Genomic DNA, 8605 nt, shown 5'->3' with positions numbered 1-8605 from the left:
TAAAGCCATGCCAGGGAACTTGCAATGACCTTGGCCAGTTCCTTTAGAACTCTAGGGTGGGGATCATCCGGACCGGCTGACTTGAATACGTCCAGCCCCTCCAGAAGCTCCCTAACTAAATCCTCACTAACCCTTGGCCCAGGTGTGCCTCCCCCGGGGCCCGACGGGGGCCCAGCAGGGAGGTGGCTGTTAGGCATATAGGAACCCTATTCAAAGGACACAATCACGGTCAGCTGCCCAAACTCTGAAGTGTTGTATGCAAATCTGTGTGCCAGAATAGGCATAGGTTACATCTCCTTTCTTAGTTTAAATACTTCATTTGCTCTCACTTTTGCCCCAGTGAATGGGGTAGGAATCCCGTCTGAATCTCACACGCCCATGCAAGATTCCCATGGTGAAAGTCAATCTTTTATATAGTAACCACTCTGACTTAAAACGAGAAAGAAGAGTAATAATAATAAAGGACAAAAGATACACACATAGCTTCCAGGGCTTATGAAAAAAAAAGCAGTTTAGTCTTCAATAGGCAATTCTTTGGAAAGAAATTAGTGGAAAAGGTTACAAGTCTTCACTTGAACAGAGCCCCATCAGAATGCACTTTGACATCATTAGTACAAATGGAATATGCCCGTGGCATTTCTTTTCATTTCAGATGCCCTCGGAGGCTATATTACTCATTGGACCTTGTATTTTCCCCCTTTTCTTTCTGCATAATGCACCGAGAAATTCCAAAGCGTATGACTCAAGGGCTGGTTTGCATAGAATACAACCTGTATGCTCTGTGTAATAATAAAATAAATGTTGCAGAAACCCACCCATGATTAGGCAGCCTGTCTACTTGGGCAGAACTTGAAAGATAAAACTCTCGACTCGAGCTGTTGTCCAAAAAGAAAAATACAAAACGGAGAAGGAGCCAGAACCTGTCAGATTATATTGTTCTTTCTCTAACCAAGCACAGTACTTACACGTGATACAGCTGGGAACTAGGCTTCATACTGCATGGCAAATGCTTGCAATATTTTGCTAATGCCTTCTTATGGCAGAGTTGCCCATCCTATATAGCTATGCTCTGTCACTAGGTGGTACTGTGCAATACATCTTCACGTTCTAGATATATCCCTTAATCTAATTCTTCACTTCTTATTGAGCTCGTTAATGAAAATGATTAGTGCGTTTAGATAATCGGACAGTCTGCTTCTTGAGAGAGAAGCTAGCCCCAGATTCAGTGAGGTATGAAGTACACACACAACTTGAAAAACTGGAGCAGTCAAGGCCTACTTCTTCAGATAATTGTCACCTATGAAAGCTTTTGCCTTTCTGAACCAACCAGCCTTGAAGGTGCTACTCTGCCCTGCCTTCTGCCCTTAGGAAGAAGCCCTCAGCTTTTGCCTTTTTAGGGAGGTGATTTAACTCTAGTGGCAGAAAAAAAGGCCATGGCAGGGGGTCAGACTAGATGATCTACTCAGGTCCCTTCCGACCCTAGAAACTATGAACTATGAAACGATGAAAACCTCTTTCCAGAGCTGCATCTGCATCAGGGGGCTTGACCCTTGCAGCACTGCCTGCAACCCCAGAGCACAAACTAAGCCATATACCAGTGGTTCTCAACCCAGGGGCTGTGGGCTGCATGCAGCCCAGTCAGCACACTGCTGCGGCCCATGTGACACCCCATTAGAAAAAAGAAAAGGTAAATATTGCAGCCTGTTTATTGTTACAGTCAGGGAGAAAAACGCAGGAACCGGCAGAGTTCCAGCCTGCATGGGGTTGTCTGGGGCTGGTAGGAGCGGGAGGAGGGTGACTGGAGGCGGGGGGTGCCACATGCACATATGCAAGCATGGAGAGCAGCTTCTACAGCTCCGTCCGGGTAAATCTATTAAGGAGGGGGGCAGATTGAGGCCCTTACGGTGAGGGAGGGAGTATGCAGCGAGGGAGTGCATGGGACCTGGGCCCAGGGTGGGAATGTCCAGCTGCGGGGCCTGGCCAGGGAGTGGGATGGAGGCACAGGCAGGTCATCTGGGAGGCAGTAGCAGGGCAAGCTCCTTACCACTGTGCGTACCCCTGGGGAGGGAGGCATGGGTGGGGGGGGGCATGTGCCCCTCAAATTTGTGCATATGGAGGGGGCAGATGTGCATTGCCCACTGTGGGCTCAGGGCTCCCCGCCTTTCTGCCCTCCCTCTGGGAGCCTCCACAGCAGGATGGGGTGGGGAGGCTTGGTGCTGCTGCTGGGCCATGCTGCTGTGGCAGGGTGCTCCCTGCCTGCTCAGCAGCTGTGGGGGCACAACTCCGCACCATCAGTGCTGCTGGGTGGGCAGGGGGTGCCTTGCTATGGCAGTGCAGCTAGCACAGGGCTCCTGGCAGTGGCACTGAGCCTCCCCACCTGCCAGTGGTGGGTCTCTCCCGCTGGGCCTCAGAGTCCCCAAGGGGAGGCAGCAGGGAGGGGAGCCTCAAGCCCACAGAGGGCAGCCTGCATCCTCCCCCCATGGGCTCTGCTCCAGCTGTGCCACCCACAGGGGAGCCGGGCTCCACACTCCACTCCAGCTGCAAAAACCACCTCCTCCCATGGGCAGCAGCTGGGGCTTGGGCACTGTTTGGGGGGCAGGGGGCTGTGAGCCCTGGCCCTGTAGCCCTGGCAGCTGGGGGACCCCTCAGCTGTTGGGTGTGGCCCACAGTAACACATTGAGAGTTTCAGGTGTGGTACACTACGGCAAATGGGTTGAGAATCACTGCCATAGACTATACTGGGGTGGCCAACTGGAGGCTCGGGAGCCGCATGCGGCTCAGAAGTTAATATGTATCTCCTTGAATCTTTGCACAATCACACATAGCTGTCACGTCACGTCCAAGGTTCCCTCTAAGGTGCGCACGTGCTTGGCCACGCACAACTAAAAGTGTGGCTGCACACAGCCTTTTCAAGGCCGCGCACCAGGAGAGGCTGGAGCCGGAGTCTGGCACAGGCACCGCCGGCTCTGGGGAAGTGCTCTGCTCCCCCGCATCAGGGCCAGGGAGTGGAGCACTTCCCTGGAGCTGGCAGAGCCCGCGCCAGCCTCCCACCCCAGCCTCGCCTCACCTCAAGGAGGAGCCGCTGCCTGCCCCAGTGAGGCTCCGCCAGCTCTGGGACACTGCTCCGCTCCGGGACGTGGCCTCCGGGAGCAAGAAGGCACATGGTGTCAGGGCTGGGGAGCGGAGCAGTGTCCCGGAGCTGGTGGAGCCTCACTGGGGCAGGCAGCGGCTCCTCCCCGAGGTGAGGCAAGGCAGGGATGGAGACTGGCGCGGGCTCCGCTGGCTCCGGGGAAGTGCTCTGCTCCCTGGCCCTGATGCGGGGGAGCAGAGCACTTCCCCGGAGCCAGGGAGCCTGTGCCAGGCTCTGGCTCCAGCCCCTGGCCCTGGCTCCCAGCTCTAGCCACTGGCTCCAGCCCCTGGCCCCTGGTTCCTGGCCCTGGCCCCCAGCCCCAGCTACTGACCTCTGGCTCCAGCCCCTGGCCCCAGCCCATGGCTCCCAGCTCCAGCCTCCAGCCCCCAGCATCTGGCCCCAGCTCCCTTCAGTAAGTGTCCCATGCTGGACTCAGGTGGCATGCTCATGGACCGAGGCAGCGCGCTCACGGACCGCTGCTCCTTAGAAGGAACATTGGTCACGTCACGTCACGTCACGGCTCGCATATTACATGTTACTGTGGCGCTTTGGCAACGTACATTGCTAAATTCTGGCTCCTTCTCAGGCTCAGGTTGGCCACCCCTGGACTAAACAGTTCACCTGATAGTGAATGCAGGATAACGGTGCTTTGTGCCGTTAGGACATCTTCTATGTGTTAGCTATGTTACAGCAGCACAAAGACTTTTCCTGAAATTTGAGGTGCTGCGCTGGGTGCTGCACAAGCCAGAAGAGCCCCTGGCCGAAACAGACCATGTGTGGGAGGGAAAACAGCAGCACAGTGAAATAAAGGTGCTTTGCCAAGGTCACCCAGTATGTAAGTGGGAGCTGGAAACAGACTCTTAAGTCCAGTCCAGCTCCCACCAGACGTTGTTGCCTTCCTAGGCCACAAACTGTTAATGTCCTTCTGTCCCAATGCAGTTTGTCCAGCATTTCACTGTGTTGGATTGTGCTACAAAGTCCGCAGCATCTGCATGTCAGCTAGGCTGGTATTTGAGGTCCATGCAGAGGTCAAAAGATAGAGGTCTACCTTTGATTATATCGTTGCTTGATGTAGCTTTAACTAGTGCTGTTCATACTATTGCAGAATCAGAACCATTTACAAAGACTTAAGCAAGCCCTTTCCCTGTCCTGGGTTTTCTTAAAGGCAGACCTTCCAGCATTATAATACTAAAAGGAGACTGTTTGGTGAACAATCAAAACTAAACCTGCGGTGACTAAGATAGGCGCCTTCTCCAAATACACAGTTCCTTGTCACACAGCTGCTGAAGCACAATACTCAATCAGTCGGCTGTCGTTCATGCACAGGACACGCTGCACGCATGAAGTGACACTGCTCTTCAGGCAGCGGCACTTGGATACCGAAGCAGAGGAGTTAGAAGCGCATACACGTTAGAAATAAAATTTGCTTATGAACAGAGGACGCAGCCGGTGATTCATGGAAAAAGCAGATGGTAAAGGAGAAAAATCCCAGACAGAGTGCAGGGGGGAAAAAGCCCCAAGAGAACAAAACAGGAAATAAGAGGGAAAAATGTGGAACTGAATTTGAGAGAGAGAGAAACCCCCACCCTAATCATGCAGCATGTACTAAATAGTGCCTTTCATGAACTAGTATCTTAACACAGGAGGAGGTGGGCTGTTTGCTCTGGTATCCTGGCCAAGTTCCAACATGCTTAATCACTTAAAGTTTCCTTGACTGTTTCTATTGGATATTATAATATTATAACATTTTTCACTTCTTGGCCTAATCTGTTGAGTGGTGTTGCGACAGCTTGCTCCTGCCAAGTCCATTAATTATTAGAAAGGCAATGTTGGATAGATAGAGATACCAGACTTACAAGCTGAAGTGCACACAGGTAAGATGTCTTGGGAAAAGATGCATGATGTTAACAGAGAGGTTTTGTGGCAATCTTTCCTTTGAAACCCTTTGGGGAACATATGCAGAAGGCATTCACACAGACGCATTCATAGATGCACCCCAAATTACCTAGAATGCAGCAAACTTTCAAATGCACACAAGGAAATAGTCTATTGAGAAATACTCTGTATATAGCATATTAACAGCAATTAACCGCTAGGGAGCTGCCAGGTGTTGGTAGCCTTATTAAAGGAGTGGGGTCTCTTGAACTGCTTCGGATATAATTAGTTCCACTGAGAATGTGGCTTGTGACATAAAAAGTGGGGAGGTAAACTGCCAGCTAACAGGTATGGGAAAAATTACCTCCCATCCACCTCAAGGACTGCAGTATCCACAGGAGCATGGTGGTGTTGACTATTCCCAACTGAGTTCCCATAATCACGTTTCAATTCTCTCCCATCCTCTCCTGGCTGATGAAAGAGGTAGAGTTAGTTTTAAGAGTGAATACCCCTGTATCAGAGTTTGTTGGGTAAGATCCCCAGCATGAATAAATGATGGGACTAGGCTCAACCTGAGGCCCACTGAATCATTAGGAGCTCTTCAATTGATTTTAATGGGCTTTGGATCAGGGTCTTTCAGCAGCAGAAGGGGGTCTACACACTTTAGACACAAACTTAGACCCAAACTAAACTACGTCCAGGTAAGTTTTACTTCAGGGCACCAGGGAGACTTCTAAAGCGTTAGGGAACCCTGGAAATGCAAACAGTAACACTGCTGGAACGCAAGAAAGGGCAAATTTTGTTATATGTAGAAGTGCCCCTAAAAAGTCTGCATTTCATTAGAAGAGGAGTTAGGGACTGCAGGAGGCTCTGAGCTTGTTTCTTATGGGCAGTGCTCTCTTCAAACAGAACTGTGAAGCAATGGAAAGAGATTTAGGCTTATCCTGCAAACCCCTGTTGATCTAAGCAATCTTTCCTGATGTGAACGGATCCTGGTGCAGACAGAGTCGGGTACTGAAATCAATGGGATTTGCAGCCCTGACTTCAGTGGGGCTGGGGTTTCACCCATGAACTCTTCCACATTTAGCCTCTGCATAAACCCATTTTAACTGGGGCTTGAGGGATGTGGTCATTCACATTTTGCTCAGCACTCCTGAGTTTAAGAATTGTTTAAGATTGTTTCTATTGTTATAAGGCTGGGAGAGCGAAGCAGAGCTCTTTGCAGAAGGCTCATCACTGGAGCGCCATTCCTGGGAGAGCAGAGCTCAACAGCAGAGTCTTTTAGGTCAAGGCGTATGCTCTCATTACCATTCCTTGGGAATTTGGGGATTATGAAACTCTTAGCATGTTACGGGATGGTGTCCTTCTCAACACAGCACCAAACAGGATTTGAACCTACAGTCTTCCATAAGACTGCTGCACTCTACCACTTCAAGTGAAGAACCAAGGTGGAGAGCCAACATGGAAATGCACTGAAACCAGTGGAAGAGCTCCCGACAACCCACAGAGATAACACTGTAGGACTTTATCTGGAAGTAGGAGCATGGGGCCGTCTTCTCTCTTCTGTGGACCGGTCCCTGAGAGGGCATCCTTAATACAGTGAGCAAGTGTAACACAATGGACTAGATCATTTAATTAACTGGACAAGCCCATTACTACATTGTACGTAAAGTGCATTTCTTCACCTGGTGCCTGCTTACAGACACGTAACACTTGAACACAATTTAAATTATCCATATGCAATTTTTCCCATTGGGAAGCGGAGATGATTGGATAGAGCAATGCACATGAGAGTGACGCTACTTAAGGAATATCAGGGTATCACAGGGATGACCACTGTATAAGAACCTAAATCAAACAGGCTAGGTTGTGATGTTTTACCACTACCATCACCATGTCACCTTTCAAATTCTATTGGCAATTGCTTCCTGAGAGACATATCCTTGCTCTATTTTAATTATGTTTATTAATTTTTTAAAAGAAGGGATTGTAGTAGACTGGCCAAGTGTCCTCACACATTGCTGTCTAGCGGGCAGACCCAGAACTACACAGGTGTTCAGTGTAGTCCTTCGACTGGTAGCAACTAAGGAGTTTCTCCTCTGCTAGGCAGGAGCCTTGGAGGTTTTGGAAGTAGGAGACTGGTTTCCTGGCGAGCACCAAGAAGTTCCTGCTGGCTGGATTACGCACAGCAGTGAGAAATTTTAGGGGCCATTTCCTTGTCGCAACAGAAACCTTAGCTTTTCTGCCACATCTCACTCTTTCACTGCCACCACATTAAGCCTTGGCTTTGGGACACTAGAAATCAGTTCAGTGGGGCATCAAGCATGACATTTTCTAGGCAGTGATGGTCACAAATTCTCTGGCTTTAGAGACAGAAATACTAGAGAGTAAAGAGAGGTGGTTAGCCAGGTTCGTCTGGAGTCAGGCAGAAGGTAGGGCAGGACAGCACCTTTAAGAGTAATTCATTCAAAAAAGCATAAGCTTTTGTAGTCTACAAAAGCTTATCAGATGCTATGATGCACCATCAGATGCTATGAATGTGCAGTCCATTCATAGCATTTGAAAGTAGGCTGTAGCCCACAAAAGCTCATGTCATTCTGAACGAGCCTGTCTTCAACGTGCCACCCTGCCTTGCCTTTCAGAGCGTAAGGACCTGCACATCCATCTCCACATTTGGGAGGCAGAGTGATCCAGTGAAAACTGCTCAGGAGATCTGAGCTCCATTCCCAGCTCTGACCCAGACCTGCTACATGACTCTGGACAACTCACTTTGCCTCAGCTCTCTTTCTTCTCCCATACTTTGCATGTCTAGCCTACTGATGGCCAACATATGAGGCCCTCATTGGTGAGCAGTTACATTGCAGTCACTCAGGGCCTAGGAATAACCGTGCACTAGGGGAAATAAGAGTTTTAAAACAGTCTTTAGATGATAAGCTCCTTGGGCAAGGAGCTATTCCTCATTGTGTTTTTGTGTGGTGTCCAGGACAATGAGGCCCCAATCTGAATCTTAATTGAGGCTTCTAGGCACTACAGTAAAACCATTTAATAAATAAAAGATCCCAAGCTGTCAACCCGTTTAGTACCACGAATGATTACTGTTTATATTGGCTCCCTAACAGGAGCCCAAGATTTTGGTTCTGCACTATATTTAGGCTGTTAAATGGCTGATAATTTTAGGCCATTGGCCTTTGACACACAAGTATATTTTCTGAGGGGAAAAATTTCAGCTCTCATATATGCACATGGTGGGAAAATACAACCCCTAGGAAAAGCTAATGTTTCTAAAATTGGAACCAGAAGTTAGGGAGAGACGTGGGCGGCTTACATTATAAATATATTCTGTCTGCTATGCCAAATGCTTGTGGGGTGGTGTCAGGGACCCTCCCGTTGGATTTGTTGGCCCTAGCTCTTTTCTGACTGTTAAGACTTCCTGCTTATTTACTGTTTAGCTTTTACCATAAGAAGAAGAATAGTGGGCGAGAGTTGATTATCTTGGGACAAAACAGAAACATGATGAAAATGTGGCACTTTTTTTAGTGCAGCATTTTTCTGAGGAGCAACAACTGGAGTTTAAAAAAAAAAAATCCCCCCCCCCCCCCC

General features: G+C 49.2%; 1 protein-coding gene across 3 annotated transcripts in view; it reads right to left on the bottom strand.

Moving 5' to 3' along the window:
• FRMD4A (FERM domain containing 4A) overlaps positions 1-8605 on the bottom strand; it is a 379383-nt gene that overhangs the window by 294867 nt on the left and 75911 nt on the right. The gene's annotated exons all lie outside the window — the stretch shown is intronic.

This window comes from Gavialis gangeticus, unplaced genomic scaffold, assembly GCF_001723915.1.
Source record: "Gavialis gangeticus isolate Ggan-Ray unplaced genomic scaffold, GavGan_comp1, whole genome shotgun sequence".
NCBI classification, from domain to species: domain Eukaryota; kingdom Metazoa; phylum Chordata; order Crocodylia; family Gavialidae; genus Gavialis; species Gavialis gangeticus.
The sequence above is the reverse complement of the archived record's forward strand: the minus strand, read 5'-3'. Positions and strand labels throughout refer to the sequence as shown.